Source organism: Euprymna scolopes, chromosome 45, assembly GCF_053919585.1.
Source record: "Euprymna scolopes isolate OS-2025 chromosome 45, ASM5391958v1, whole genome shotgun sequence".
In the NCBI taxonomy this organism is placed as follows: Eukaryota; Metazoa; Mollusca; class Cephalopoda; order Sepiida; family Sepiolidae; genus Euprymna; species Euprymna scolopes.
Genome location: NC_136526.1, coordinates 54,568,044 through 54,587,061, shown reverse-complemented (window position 1 = coordinate 54,587,061; position 19,018 = coordinate 54,568,044).

The following is a 19,018-nucleotide window of genomic DNA, read 5'->3' as shown; positions in this document are numbered from 1 at the left end:
TCTTTAAATGACCAATAAAATGTACACACTCTTTAAATGACCATAAAATGTATACACTCTTTAAATGACCAATAAAATGTACACACTCTTAAAATGACCAATAACATGTACACACTCTTTAAATGACCAATAAAATGTACACACTCTTGAAATGACCAATAAAATGTACACTCTTTAAATGACCATAAAATGTATACATTCTTTAAATGACCAATAAAATGTACACACTCTTTAAATGACCATAAAATGTATACACTCTTTAAATGACCAATAAAATGTGCACACTCTTTAAATGATCATAAAATGTACACACTCTTTAAATGACCAATAAAATGTATACTCTTTAAATGACCATAAAATGTATACACTCTTTAAATGACCAATAAAATGTATACACTCTTTAAATGAACAATAAAATGTACACACTCTTTAAATGACCATAAAATGTATACACTCTTTAAATGACCAATAAAATGTACACACTCTTAAAATGACCAATAAAATGTACACACTCTTTAAATGACCAATAAAATGTACACACTCTTAAAATGACCAATAAAATGTACACACTCTTTAAATGACCAATAAAATGTACACACTCCTTAAATGACCATAAAATGTATACTCTTTAAATGACCAATAAAATGTATACACTCTTTAAATGACCATAAAATGTACACACTCTTTAAATGACCATAAAATGTATACACTCTTTAAATGACCAATAAAATGTATACACTCTTTAAATGACCATAAAATGTACACACTCTTTAAATGACCAATAAAATGTACACACTCTTTAAATGACCATAAAATGTACACACTCTTTAAATGACTAATAAAATGTATACTCTTTAAATGACCATAAAATGTACACACTCTTTAAATGACCATAAAATGTATACACTCTTTAAATGACCAATAAAATGTACACACTCTTTAAATGACCATAAAATGTACACACTCTTTAAATGACCATAAAATGTACACACTCTTTAAATGACCAATAAAATGTATACACTCTTTAAATGACCATAAAATGTACACACTCTTTAAATGACCATAAAATGTACACACTCTTTAAATGACCATAAAATGTACACACTCTTTAAATGACCAATAAAATGTACACACTCTTAAAATGACCAATATAATGTACACACTCTTTAAATGACCAATAAAATGTACACACTCTTTAAATGACCAATAAAATGTACACACTCTTTAAATGACCATAAAATGTACACACTCTTTAAATGACCAATAAAATGTATACTCTTTAAATGACCAAGAAAATGTACACACTCTTTAAATGACCATAAAATGTACACACTCTTTAAATCACCAATAAAATGTATACACTCTTTAAATGACCATAAAATGTACACACTCTTTAAATGACCAATAAAATGTACACACTCTTTAAATGACAAATAAAATGTACACACTCTTTAAATGACCATAAAATGTATACACTCTTTAAATGACCATAAAATGTACACACTCTTTAAATGACCATAAAATGTATACACTCTTTAAATGACCAATAAAATGTGCACACTCTTTAAATGACCATAAAATGTATACACTCTTTAAATGACCAATAAAATGTACACACTCTTAAAATGACCAATAAAATGTACACACTCTTTAAATGACCAATAAAATGTACACACTCTTAAAATGACCAATAAAATGTACACACTCTTTAAATGACCAATAAAATGTACACACTCCTTAAATGACCATAAAATGTATACTCTTTAAATGACCAATAAAATGTATACACTCTTTAAATGACCATAAAATGTATACACTCTTTAAATGACCATAAAATGTATACACTCTTTAAATGACAATAAAATGTATACACTCTTTAAATGACCAATAAAATGTATACACTCTTTGAATGACCATAAAATGTACACACTCTTTAAATGACCAATAAAATGTACACACTCTTTAAATGACCATAAAATGTACACACTCTTTAAATGACCAATAAAATGTATACTCTTTAAATGACCATAAAATGTACACACTCTTTAAATGACCATAAAATGTATACACTCTTTAAATGACCAATAAAATGTACACACTCTTTAAATGACCATAAAATGTACACACTCTTTAAATGACCAATAAAATGTATACACTCTTTAAATGACCAATAAAATGTACACACTCTTTAAATGACCAATAAAATGTACACACTCTTTAAATGACCAATAAAATGTACACACTCTTTAAATGACCATAAAATGTACACACTCTTTTAATGACCAATAAAATGTACACACTCTTAAAATGACCAATAAAATGTACACACTCTTTAAATGACCAATAAAATGTACACACTCTTTAAATGACCATAAAATGTACACACTCTTTAAATGACCAATAAAATGTACACTCTTTAAATGACCAATAAAATGTACACACACTTTAAATGACCATAAAATGTACACACTCTTTAAATGACCAATAAAATGTACACACTCTTTAAATGACCAATAAAATGTACACACTCTTTAAATGACCAATAAAATGTACACACTCCTTAAATGACCAATAAAATGTATACACTCTTTAAATGACCATAAAATGTACACACTCTTTAAATGACCAATAAAATGTACACACTCTTTAAATGACCAATAAAATGTACACACTCTTTAAATGACCAATAAAATGTACACACTCTTTAAATGACCATAAAATGTACACACTCTTTAAATGACCAATAAAATGTACACACTCTTTAAATGACCAATAAAATGTACACACTCTTTAAATGACCATAAAATGTACACACTCTTTAAATGACCAATAAAATGTATACACTCTTTAAATGACCATAAAATGTACACACTCTTTAAATGACCAATAAAATGTACACACTCTTTAAATGACCAATAAAATGTACACACTCTTTAAATGACCATAAAATGTATACACTCTTTAAATGACCAATAAAATGTACACACTCTTTAAATGACCAATAAAATGTACACACTCTTTAAATGACCATAAAATGTACACACTCTTCAATTGACCAATAAAATGTACACACTCTCTAAATGACCAATAAAATGTACACTCTTTAAATGACCAATAAAATGTACACTCTTTAAATGACCAATAAAATGTATACACTCTTTAAATGACCATAAAATGTACACACTCTTTAAATGACCAATAACATGTATACACTCTTTAAATGACCTATAAAATGTACACACTCTTTAAATGACCATAAAATGTACACACTCTTTAAATGACCAATAAAATGTATACACTCTTTAAATGACCATAAAATGTACACACTCTTTAAATGACCAATAAAATGTATACACTCTTTAAATGAACAATAAAATGTACACACTCTTTAAATGACCATAAAATGTACACACTCTTTAAATGACCAATAAAATGTATACACTCTTTAAATGACCAATAAAATGTACACTCTTTAAATGACCAATAAAATGTACACACTCTTTAAATGACCAATAAAATGTACACACTCTTTAAATGACCACAAAATGTACACACTCTTTAAATGACCAATAAAATTTACACACTCTTTAAATGACCAATAAAATGTACACTCTTTAAATGACCAAAAAATGTATACTCTTTAAATGACCAATAAAATGTACACACTCTTTAAATGACCATAAAATGTACACACTCTTTAAATGACCAATAAAATGTATACACTCTTTAAATGACCATAAAATGTACACACTCTTTAAATGACCAATAAAATGTACACACTCTTTAAATGACCATAAAATGTATACACTCTTTAAATGACCAATAAAATGTACACACTCTTTAAATGACCAATAAAATGTACACTCTTTAAATGACCAATAAAATGTATACACTCTTTAAATGACCAATAAAATGTATACACTCTTTAAATGACCAATAAAATGTATACACTCTTTAAATGACCATAAAATGTACACACTCTTTAAATGACCATAAAATGTATACACTCTTTAAATGACCATAAAATGTACACACTCTTTAAATGACCAATAAAATGTACACACTCTTTAAATGACCAATAAAATGTACACACTCTTTAAATGACCAATAAAATGTACACACTCTTTAAATGACCAATAAAATGTACACTCTTTAAATGACCAATAAAATGTATACTCTTTAAATGACCATAAAATGTATACACTCTTTAAATGACCAATAAAATGTACACACTCTTTAAATGACCAATAAAATGTATACACTCTTTAAATGACCAATAAAATGTATACACTCTTTAAATGACCAATAAAATGTATACTCTTTAAATGACCATAAAATGTACACACTCTTTAAATGACCAATAAAATGTATACACTCTTTAAATGACCATAAAATGTATACTCTTTAAATGACCATAAAATGTATACACTCTTTAAATGACCAATAAAATGTATACACTCTTTAAATGACCATAAAATGTACACACTCTTTAAATGACCAATAAAATGTATACACTCTTTAAATGAACAATAAAATGTACACACTCTTTAAATGACCAATAAAATGTATACACTCTTTAAATGACCAATAAAATGTATACACTCTTTAAATGAACAATAAAATGTACACACTCTTTAAATGAACAATAAAATGTACACACTCTTTAAATGACTAATAAAATGTACACACTCTTTAAATGACCAATAAAATGTATACACTCTTTAAATGAACAATAAAATGTACACACTCTTTAAATGACCATAAAATGTACACACTCTTTAAATGACAAATAAAATGTATACACTCTTTAAATGAACAATATAATGTACACACTCTTTAAATGACCAATAAAATGTACACACTCTTTAAATGACCAATACAATGTATACTCTTTAAATGACCATAAAATGTATACACTCTTTAAATGACCAATAAAATGTACACACTCTTTAAATGACCATAAAATGTACACACTCTTTAAATGACCATAAAATGTATACACTCTTTAAATGACCATAAAATGTACACACTCTTTAAATGACCAATAAAATGTACACACTCTTTAAATGACCAATAAAATGTACACACTCTTTAAATGACCAATAAAATGTACACTCTTTAAATGACCATAAAATGTATACATTCTTTAAATGACCAATAAAATGTACACACTCTTTAAATGACCATAAAATGTATACACTCTTTAAATGACCATAAAATGTACACACTCTTTAAATGACCATAAAATGTATACACTCTTTAAATGACCAATAAAATGTGCACACTCTTTAAATGACCAATAAAATGTACACACTCTTTAAATGACCAATAAAATGTACACACTCTTTAAATGACCAATAAAATGTACACACTCTTTAAATGACCATAAAATGTATACACTCTTTAAATGACCAATAAAATGTACACACTCTTTAAATGACCATAAAATGTACACACTCTTTAAATGACCATAAAATGTACACACTCTTTAAATGACCATAAAATGTACACACTTTTTAAATGACCAATAAAATGTACACACTCTTAAAATGACCAATAAAATGTACACACTCTTTAAATGACCAATAAAATGTATACACTCTTTAAATGAACAATAAAATGTAAACACTCTTTAAATGACCAATAAAATGTACACACTCTTTAAATGACCAATACAATGTATACTCTTTAAATGACCATAAAATGTATACACTCTTTAAATGACCAATAAAATGTACACACTCTTTAAATGACCATAAAATGTACACACTCTTTAAATGACCATAAAATGTATACACTCTTTAAATGACCATAAAATGTACACACTCTTTAAATGACCAATAAAATGTACACACTCTTTAAATGACCAATAAAATGTACACACTCTTTAAATGACCAATAAAATGTACACTCTTTAAATGACCATAAAATGTATACATTCTTTAAATGACCAATAAAATGTACACACTCTTTAAATGACCATAAAATTTATACACTCTTTAAATGACCATAAAATGTACACACTCTTTAAATGACCATAAAATGTATACACTCTTTAAATGACCAATAAAATGTGCACACTCTTTAAATGACCAATAAAATGTACACACTCTTTAAATGACCAATAAAATGTACACACTCTTTAAATGACCAATAAAATGTACACACTCTTTAAATGACCATAAAATGTATACACTCTTTAAATGACCAATAAAATGTACACACTCTTAAAATGACCAATAAAATGTACACACTCTTTAAATGACCAATAAAATGTACACACTCTTTAAATGACCAATAAAATGTACACACTCTTTAAATGACCAATAAAATGTACACACTCTTTAAATGACCAATAAAATGTACACACTCCTTAAATGACCATAAAATGTATACTCTTTAAATGACCAATAAAATGTATACACTCTTTAAATGACCATAAAATGTACACACTCTTTAAATGACCATAAAATGTATACACTCTTTAAATGACCAATAAAATGTATACACTCTTTAAATGACCAATAAAATGTACACACTCTTTAAATGACCATAAAATGTACACACTCTTTAAATGACCAATAAAATGTATACTCTTTAAATGACCATAAAATGTACACACTCTTTAAATGACCATAAAAAGTATACACTCTTTAAATGACCAATAAAATGTACACACTCTTTAAATGACCATAAAATGTACACACTCTTTAAATGACCATAAAATGTACACACTCTTTAAATGACCATAAAATGTACACACTCTTTAAATGACCAATAAAATGTACACACTCTTAAAATGACCAATAAAATGTACACACTCTTTAAATGACCAATAAAATGTACACACTCTTTAAATGACCAATAAAATGTAAACACTCTTTAAATGACCATAAAATGTACACACTCTTTAAATGACCAATAAAATGTATACTCTTTAAATGACCAATAAAATGTACACACTCTTTAAATGACCATAAAATGTACACACTCTTTAAATCACCAATAAAATGTATACACTCTTTAAATGACCATAAAATGTACACACTCTTTAAATGACCAATAAAATGTACACACTCTTTAAATGACCAATAAAATGTACACACTCTTTAAATGACCATAAAATATATACACTCTTTAAATGACCAATAAAATGTACACTCTTTAAATGACCAATAAAATGTATACACTCTTTAAATGACTATAAAATGTACACACTCTTTAAATGACCAATAAAATGTACACTCTTTAAATGACCAATAAAATGTACACTCTTTAAATGACCAATAAAATGTACACACTCTTTACATGACCAATAAAATGTATACACTCTTTAAATGACCAATAAAATGTACACTCTTTAAATGACCAATAAAATGTACACTCTTTAAATGACCAATAAAATATACACACTCTTTAAATGACCAATAAAATGTATACACTCTTTAAATGACCAATAAAATGTACACACTCTTTAAATGACCAATAAAATGTACACACTCTTAAAATGACCAATAAAATGTACACACTCTTTAAATGACCATAAAATGTACACACTCTTTAAATGACCAATAAAATGTATACACTCTTTAAATGACCAATAAAATGTACACACTCTTTAAATGACCATAAAATGTACACACTCTTTAAATGACCAATAAAATGTATACACTCTTTAAATGACCAATAAAATGTACACTCTTTAAATGACCAATAAAATGTACACACTCTTTAAATGACCAATAAAATGTACACTCTTTAAATGACCAATAAAATGTACACACTCTTTAAATGACCATAAAATGTACACACTCTTTAAATGACCAATAAAATGTACACACTCTTTAAATGACCAATAAAATGTACACTCTTTAAATGACCAATAAAATGTACACACTCTTTAAATGACCATAAAATGTACACACTCTTTAAATGACCAATAAAATGTACACACTCTTTAAATGACCAATAAAATGTACACTCTTTAAATGACCAATAAAATGTACACTCTTTAAATGACCAAAAAATGTATACACTCTTTAAATGACCAATAAAATGTGCACACTCTTTAAATGACCAATAAAATGTGCACACTCTTTAAATGACCAATAAAATGTACACACTCTTTAAATGACCAATAAAATGTACACACTCTTTAAATGACCAATAAAATGTACACACTCTTTAAATGACCATAAAATGTATACACTCTTTAAATGACCAATAAAATGTACACACTCTTAAAATGACCAATAAAATGTACACACTCTTTAAATGACCAATAAAATGTACACACTCTTAAAATGACCAAGAAAATGTACACTCTTTAAATGACCATAAAATGTATACATTCTTTAAATGGCCAATAAAATGTACACACTCTTTAAATGACCATAAAATGTATACACTCTTTAAATGACCATAAAATGTACACACTCTTTAAATGACCATAAAATGTATACACTCTTTAAATGACCAATAAAATGTGCACACTCTTTAAATGACCATAAAATGTACACACTCTTTAAATGACCAATAAAATGTATACTCTTTAAATGACCATAAAATGTATACACTCTTTAAATGACCAATAAAATGTATACACTCTTTAAATGACCAATAAAATGTACACACTCTTTAAATGACCATAAAATGTATACACTCTTTAAATGACCAATAAAATGTACACACTCTTTAAATGACCATAAAATGTACACACTCTTTAAATGACCAATAAAATGTATACTCTTTAAATGACCATAAAATGTATACACTCTTTAAATGACCAATAAAATGTACACACTCTTTAAATGACCATAAAATGTACACACTCTTTAAATGACTATAAAATGTATACACTCTTTAAATGACCATAAAATGTACACACTCTTTAAATGACCAATAAAATGTACACACTCTTTAAATGACCAATAAAATGTACACACTCTTTAAATGACCAATAAAATGTACACTCTTTAAATGACCATAAAATGTATACATTCTTTAAATGACCAATAAAATGTACACACTCTTTAAATGACCATAAAATGTACACACTCTTTAAATGACCATAAAATGTATACACTCTTTAAATGACCATAAAATGTATACACTCTTTAAATGACCAATAAAATGTGCACACTCTTTAAATGACCAATAAAATGTACACACTCTTTAAATGACCAATAAAATGTACACACTCTTTAAATGACCAATAAAATGTACACACTCTTTAAATGACCATAAAATGTATACACTCTTTAAATGACCAATAAAATGTACACACTCTTAAAATGACCAATAAAATGTACACACTCTTTAAATGACCAATAAAATGTACACACTCTTAAAATGACCAATAAAATGTACACACTCTTTAAATGACCAATAAAATGTACACACTCCTTAAATGACCATAAAATGTATACTCTTTAAATGACCAATAAAATGTATACACTCTTTAAATGACCATAAAATGTACACACTCTTTAAATGACCATAAAATGTATACACTCTTTAAATGACCAATAAAATGTATACACTCTTTAAATGACCATAAAATGTACACACTCTTTAAATGACCAATAAAATGTACACACTCTTTAAATGACCATAAAATGTACACACTCTTTAAATGACCAATAAAATGTATACTCTTTAAATGACCATAAAATGTACACACTCTTTAAATGACCATAAAATGTATACACTCTTTAAATGACCAATAAAATGTACACACTCTTTAAATGACCATAAAATGTACACACTCTTTAAATGACCATAAAATGTACACACTCTTTAAATGACCAATAAAATGTATACACTCTTTAAATGACCATAAAATGTACACACTCTTTAAATGACCATAAAATGTACACACTCTTTAAATGACCATAAAATGTACACACTCTTTAAATGACCAATAAAATGTACACACTCTTAAAATGACCAATAAAATGTACACACTCTTTAAATGACCAATAAAATGTACACACTCTTTAAATGACCAATAAAATGTACACACTCTTTAAATGACCAATAAAATGTATACTCTTTAAATGACCAATAAAATGTACACACTCTTTAAATGACCATAAAATGTACACACTCTTTAAATCACCAATAAAATGTATACACTCTTTAAATGACCATAAAATGTACACACTCTTTAAATGACCAATAAAATGTACACACTCTTTAAATGACCAATAAAATGTACACACTCTTTAAATGACCATAAAATGTATACACTCTTTAAATGACCAATAAAATGTACACACTCTTTAAATGACCAATAAAATGTACACTCTTTAAATGACCAATAAAATGTACACACTCTTTAAATGACCATAAAATGTACACACTCTTTAAATGACCAATAAAATGTACACTCTTAAAATGACCAATAAAATGTACACTCTTTAAATGACCAATAAAATGTACACACTCTTTAAATGACCAATAAAATGTATACACTCTTTAAATGACCATAAAATGTACACACTCTTTAAATGACCAATAAAATGTACACACTCTTAAAATGACCAATAAAATGTACACACTCTTTAAATGACCAATAAAATGTACACACTCTTTAAATGACCAATAAAATGTACACACTCTTTAAATGACCATAAAATGTACACACTCTTTAAATGACCAATAAAATGTATACTCTTTAAATGACCAATAAAATGTACACACTCTTTAAATGACCATAAAATGTACACACTCTTTAAATCACCAATAAAATGTATACACTCTTTAAATGACCATAAAATGTACACACTCTTTAAATGACCAATAAAATGTACACACTCTTTAAATGACCAATACAATGTACACACTCTTTAAATGACCATAAAATATATACACTCTTTAAATGACCAATAAAATGTACACTCTTTAAATGACCAATAAAATGTACACACTCTTTAAATGACTATAAAATGTACACACTCTTTAAATGACCAATAAAATGTACACTCTTTAAATGACTAATAAAATGTACACTCTTTAAATGACCAATAAAATGTACACACTCTTTACATGACCAATAAAATGTATACACTCTTTAAATGACCAATAAAATGTACACTCTTTAAATGACCAATAAAATGTACACTCTTTAAATGACCAATAAAATGTACACACTCTTTAAATGACCAATAAAATGTATACACTCTTTAAATGACCAATAAAATGTACACACTCTTTAAATGACCAATAAAATGTACACACTCTTAAAATGACCAATAAAATGTACACACTCTTTAAATGACCATAAAATGTACACACTCTTTAAATGACCAATAAAATGTATACACTCTTTAAATGACCAATAAAATGTACACACTCTTTAAATGACCATAAAATGTACACACTCTTTAAATGACCAATAAAATGTATACACTCTTTAAATGACCAATAAAATGTACACTCTTTAAATGACCAATAAAATGTACACACTCTTTAAATGACCAATAAAATGTACACTCTTTAAATGACCAATAAAATGTACACACTCTTTAAATGACCATAAAATGTACACACTCTTTAAATGACCAATAAAATGTACACACTCTTTAAATGACCAATAAAATGTACACTCTTTAAATGACCAATAAAATGTACACACTCTTTAAATGACCATAAAATGTACACACTCTTTAAATGACCATAAAATGTACACACTCTTTAAATGACCAATAAAATGTACACACTCTTTAAATGACCAATAAAATGTACACTCTTTAAATGACCAATAAAATGTACACTCTTTAAATGACCAAAAAATGTATACACTCTTTAAATGACCAATAAAATGTGCACACTCTTTAAATGACCAATAAAATGTACACACTCTTTAAATGACCAATAAAATGTACACACTCTTTAAATGACCAATAAAATGTACACACTCTTTAAATGACCATAAAATGTATACACTCTTTAAATGACCAATAAAATGTACACACTCTTTAAATGACCAATAAAATGTACACACTCTTTAAATGACCAATAAAATGTACACACTCTTAAAATGACCAAGAAAATGTACACTCTTTAAATGACCATAAAATGTATACATTCTTTAAATGACCAATAAAATGTACACACTCTTTAAATGACCATAAAATGTATACACTCTTTAAATGACCATAAAATGTACACACTCTTTAAATGACCATAAAATGTATACACTCTTTAAATGACCAATAAAATGTGCACACTCTTTAAATGACCATAAAATGTACACACTCTTTAAATGACCAATAAAATGTATACTCTTTAAATGACCATAAAATGTATACACTCTTTAAATGACCAATAAAATGTATACACTCTTTAAATGAACAATAAAATGTACACACTCTTTAAATGACCATAAAATGTATACACTCTTTAAATGACCAATAAAATGTACACACTCTTTAAATGACCATAAAATGTACACACTCTTTAAATGACCAATAAAATGTATACTCTTTAAATGACCATAAAATGTATACACTCTTTAAATGACCAATAAAATGTACACACTCTTTAAATGACCATAAAATGTACACACTCTTTAAATGACTATAAAATGTATACACTCTTTAAATGACCATAAAATGTACACACTCTTTAAATGACCAATAAAATGTACACACTCTTTAAATGACCAATAAAATGTACACACTCTTTAAATGACCAATAAAATGTACACTCTTTAAATGACCATAAAATGTATACATTCTTTAAATGACCAATAAAATGTACACACTCTTTAAATGACCATAAAATGTACACACTCTTTAAATGACCAGAAAATGTATACACTCTTTAAATGACCAATAAAATGTGCACACTCTTTAAATGACCAATAAAATGTACACACTCTTTAAATGACCAATAAAATGTACACACTCTTTAAATGACCAATAAAATGTACACACTCTTTAAATGACCAATAAAATGAACACACTCTTAAAATGACCAATAAAATGTACACACTCTTTAAATGACTAATAAAATGTACACACTCTTAAAATGACCAATAAAATGTACACACTCTTTAAATGACCAATAAAATGTACACACTCCTTAAATGACCATAAAATGTATACTCTTTAAATGACCATAAAATGTACACACTCTTTAAATGACCAATAAAATGTATACTCTTTAAATGACCATAAAATGTACACACTCTTTAAATGACCATAAAATGTATACACTCTTTAAATGACCAATAAAATGTACACACTCTTTAAATGACCATAAAATGTACACACTCTTTAAATGACCATAAAATGTACACACTCTTTAAATGACCAATAAAATGTATACACTCTTTAAATGACCATAAAATGTACACACTCTTTAAATGACCATAAAATGTACACACTCTTTAAATGACCATAAAATGTACACACTCTTTAAATGACCAATAAAATGTACACACTCTTAAAATGACCAATAAAATGTACACACTCTTTAAATGACCAATAAAATGTACACACTCTTTAAATGACCAATAAAATGTACACACTCTTTAAATGACCATAAAATGTACACACTCTTTAAATGACCAATAAAATGTATACTCTTTAAATGACCAATAAAATGTACACACTCTTTAAATGACCATAAAATGTACACACTCTTTAAATCACCAATAAAATGTATACACTCTTTAAATGACCATAAAATGTACACACTCTTTAAATGACCAATAAAATGTACACACTCTTTAAATGACCAATAAAATGTACACACTCTTTAAATGACCATAAAATGTATACACTCTTTAAATGACCAATAAAATGTACACACTCTTTAAATGACCAATAAAATGTACACTCTTTAAATGACCAATAAAATGTACACACTCTTTAAATGACCATAAAATGTACACACTCTTTAAATGACCAATAAAATGTACACTCTTAAAATGACCAATAAAATGTACACTCTTTAAATGACCAATAAAATGTACACACTCTTTAAATGACCAATAAAATGTATACACTCTTTAAATGACCATAAAATGTACACACTCTTTAAATGACCAATAAAATGTATACACTCTTTAAATGACCAATAAAATGTACACACTCTTTAAATGACCATAAAATGTACACACTCTTTAAATGACCAATAAAATGTATACACTCTTTAAATGACCAATAAAATGTACACTCTTTAAATGACCAATAAAATGTACACACTCTTTAAATGGCCAATAAAATGTACACACTCTTTAAATGACCAATAAAATGTACACTCTTTAGATGACCAATAAAATGTACACTCTTTAAATGACCAAAAAATGTATACTCTTTAAATGACCAATAAAATGTATACTCTTTAAATGACCAATAAAATGTACACACTCTTTAAATGACCAATAAAATGTACACTCTTTAAATGACCAATAAAATGTATACTCTTTAAATGACCAATAAAATGTACACACTCTTTAAATGACCAATAAAATGTATACACTCTTTAAATGACCAATAAAATGTACACACTCTTTAAATGACCAATAAAATGTACACACTCTTTAAATGACCAATAAAATGTACACACTCTTTAAATGACCATAAAATGTACACACTCTTTTAATGACCAATAAAATGTACACACTCTTTAAATGACCAATAAAATGTACACACTCTTTAAATGACCAATAAAATGTACACACTCTTTAAATGACCATAAAATGTACACACTCTTTAAATGACCAATAAAATGTACACTCTTAAAATGACCAATAAAATGTACACTCTTAAAATGACCAATAAAATGTACACACACTTTAAATGACCATAAAATGTACACACTCTTTAAATGACTAATAAAATGTACACTCGTTAAATGACCAATAAAATGTACACACTCTTTAAATGACCAATAAAATGTACACACTCCTTAAATGACCATAAAATGTATACTCTTTAAATGACCAATAAAATGTATACACTCTTTAAATGACCATAAAATGTACACACTCTTTAAATGACCATAAAATGTATACACTCTTTAAATGACCAATAAAATGTATACACTCTTTAAATGACCATAAAATGTACACACTCTTAAAATGACCAATAAAATGTACACACTCTTTAAATGACCATAAAATGTACACACTCTTTAAATGACCAATAAAATGTATACTCTTAAATGACCATGAAATGTACACACTCTTTAAATGACCATAAAATGTACACACTCTTTAAATGACCATAAAATGTATACACTCTTTAAATGACCAATAAAATGTACACACTCTTTAAATGACCATAAAATGTACACACTCTTTAAATGACCATAAAATGTACACACTCTTTAAATAACCAATAAAATGTATACACTCTTTAAATGACCATAAAATGTAAACACTCTTTAAATGACCATAAAATGTACACACTCTTTAAATGACCATAAAATGTACACACTCTTTAAATGACCAATAAAATGTACACACTCTTAAAATGACCAATAAAATGTACACACTCTTTAAATGACCAATAAAATGTACACACTCTTTAAATGACCAATAAAATGTACACACTCTTTAAATGACCATAAAATGTACACACTCTTTAAATGACCAATAAAATGTATACTCTTTAAATGACCAATAAAATGTACACACTCTTTAAATGACCATAAAATGTACACACTCTTTAAATCACCAATAAAATGTATACACTCTTTAAATGACCATAAAATGTACACACTCTTTAAATGACCAATAAAATGTACACACTCTTTAAATGACCAATAAAATGTACACACTCTTTAAATGACCATAAAATGTATACACTCTTTAAATGACCAATAAAATGTACACACTCTTTAAATGACCAATAAAATGTATACACTCTTTAAATGACCATAAAATGTACACACTCTTTAAATGACCAATAAAATGTACACACTCTTTAAATGACCAATAAAATGTACACACTCCTTAAATGACCAATAAAATGTACACACTCTTTAAATGACCAATAAAATGTACACACTCTTTAAATGACCAATAAAATGTACACACTCCTTAAATGACCATAAATTGTATACTCTTTAAATGACCAATAAAATGTTTACACTCTTTAAATGACCATAAAATGTACACACTCTTTAAATGACCATAAAATGTATACACTCTTTAAAGGACCAATAAAATGTATACACTCTTTAAATGACCATAAAATGTACACACTCTTTAAATGACCAATAAAATGTACACACTCTTTAAATGACCATAAAATGTACACACTCTTTAAATGACCAATAAAATGTATACTCTTTAAATGACCATAAAATGTACACACTCTTTAAATGACCATAAAATGTATACACTCTTTAAATGACCAATAAAATGTACACACTCTTTAAATGACCAATAAAATGTATACACTCTTTAAATGACCATAAAATTTACACACTCTTTAAATGACCATAAAATGTACACACTCTTTAAATGACCAATAAAACGTATACACTCTTTAAATGACCAATAAAATGTATACTCTTTAAATGACCATAAAATGTACACACTCTTTAAATGACAATAAAATGTACACACTCTTTAAATGACCAATAAAATGTATACACTCTTTAAATGACCATAAAATGTACACACTCTTTAAATGACCAATAAAATGTACACACTCTTTAAATGACCAATAAAATGTACACACTCTTTAAATGACCAATAAAATGTACACACTCTTAAAATGACCAATAAAATGTACACACTCTTTAAATGACCAATAAAATGTACACACTCTTTAAATGACCAATAAAATGTACACACTCTTTAAATGATCATAAAATGTACACACTCTTTAAATGACCAATAAAATGTACACACTCTTTAAATGACCAATAAAATGTATACACTCTTTAAATGACCATAAAATGTACACACTCTTTAAATGACCAATAAAATGTATACACTCTTTAAATGACCATAAAATGTACACACTCTTTAAATGACCAATAAAATGTACACACTCTTTAAATGACCAATAAAATGTACACACTCTTTAAATGACCATAAAATGTATACACTCTTTAAATGACCAATAAAATGTACACACTCTTTAAATGACCAATAAAATGTACACTCTTTAAATGACCAATAAAATGTACACACTCTTTAAATGACCATAAAATGTACACACTCTTTAAATGACCAATAAAATGTACACTCTTTAAATGACCAATAAAATGTACACTCTTTAAATGACCAATAAAATGTACACACTCTTTAAATGACCAATAAAATGTATACACTCTTTAAATGACCATAAAATGTACACACTCTTTAAATGACCATAAAATGTACACACTCTTTAAATGACCATAAAATGTACACACTCTTTAAATGACCAATAAAATGTATACACTCTTTAAATGACCATAAAATGTACACACTCTTTAAATGACCAATAAAATGTATACACTCTTTAAATGACCAATAAAATGTACACACTCTTTAAATGACCATAAAATGTACACACTCTTTAAATGACCAATAAAATGTATACACTCTTTAAATGACCAATAAAATGTACACTCTTTAAATGACCAATAAAATGTACACACTCTTTAAATGACCAATAAAATGTACACACTCTTTAAATGACCAATAAAATGTACACACTCTTTAAATGACCAATAAAATGTACACTCTTTAAATGACTAATAAAATGTACACTCTTTAAATGACCAAAAAATGTATACTCTTTAAATTACCAATAAAATGTACACACTCTTTAAATGACCATAAAATGTACACACTCTTTAAATGACCAATAAAATGTATACACTCTTTAAATGACCATAAAATGTACACACTCTTTAAATGACCAATAAAATGTACACACTCTTTAAATGACCAATAAAATGTACACACTCTTTAAATGACCATAAAATGTATACACTCTTTAAATGACCAATAAAATGTACACACTCTTTAAATGACCAATAAAATGTACACTCTTTAAATGACCAATAAAATGTACACACTCTTTAAATGACCATAAAATGTACACACTCTTTAAATGACCAATAAAATGTACACTCTTTAAATGACCAATAAAATGTACACTCTTTAAATGACCAATAAAATGTACACACTCTTTAAATGACCAGAAAATGTACACACTCTTTAAATGACCAATAAAATGAATACACTCTTTAAATGACCAATAAAATGTACACACTCTTTAAATGACCATAAAATGTACACACTCTTTAAATGACCAATAAAATGTATACACTCTTTAAATGACCATAAAATGTACACACTCTTTAAATGACCAATAAAATGTATACACTCTTTAAATGAACAATAAAATGTACACACTCTTTAAATGACCATAAAATGTACACACTCTTTAAATGACCAATAAAATGTATACACTCTTTAAATGACCAATAAAATGTACACTCTTTAAATGACCAATAAAATGTACACACTCTTTAAATGACCAATAAAATGTACACTCTTTAAATGACCAATAAAATGTACACACTCTTTAAATGACCATAAAATGTACACACTCTTTAAATGACCATAAAATGTACACACTCTTTAAATGACCAATAAAATGTACACACTCTTTAAATGACCAATAAAATGTACACTCTTTAAATGACCAATAAAATGTACACACTCTTTAAATGACCATAAAATGTACACACTCTTTAAATGACCAATAAAATGTACACACTCTTTAAATGACCAATAAAATGTACACTCTTTAAATGACCAATAAAATGTACACTCTTTAAATGACCAAAAAATGTATACTCTTTAAATGACCAATAAAATGTATACTCTTTAAATGACCAATAAAATATACACACTCTTTAAATGACCAATAAAATGTACACTCTTTAAATGACCAATAAAATGTATACTCTTTAAATGACCAATAAAATGTACACACTCTTTAAATGACCAATAAAATGTATACACTCTTTAAATGACCAATAAAATGTACAC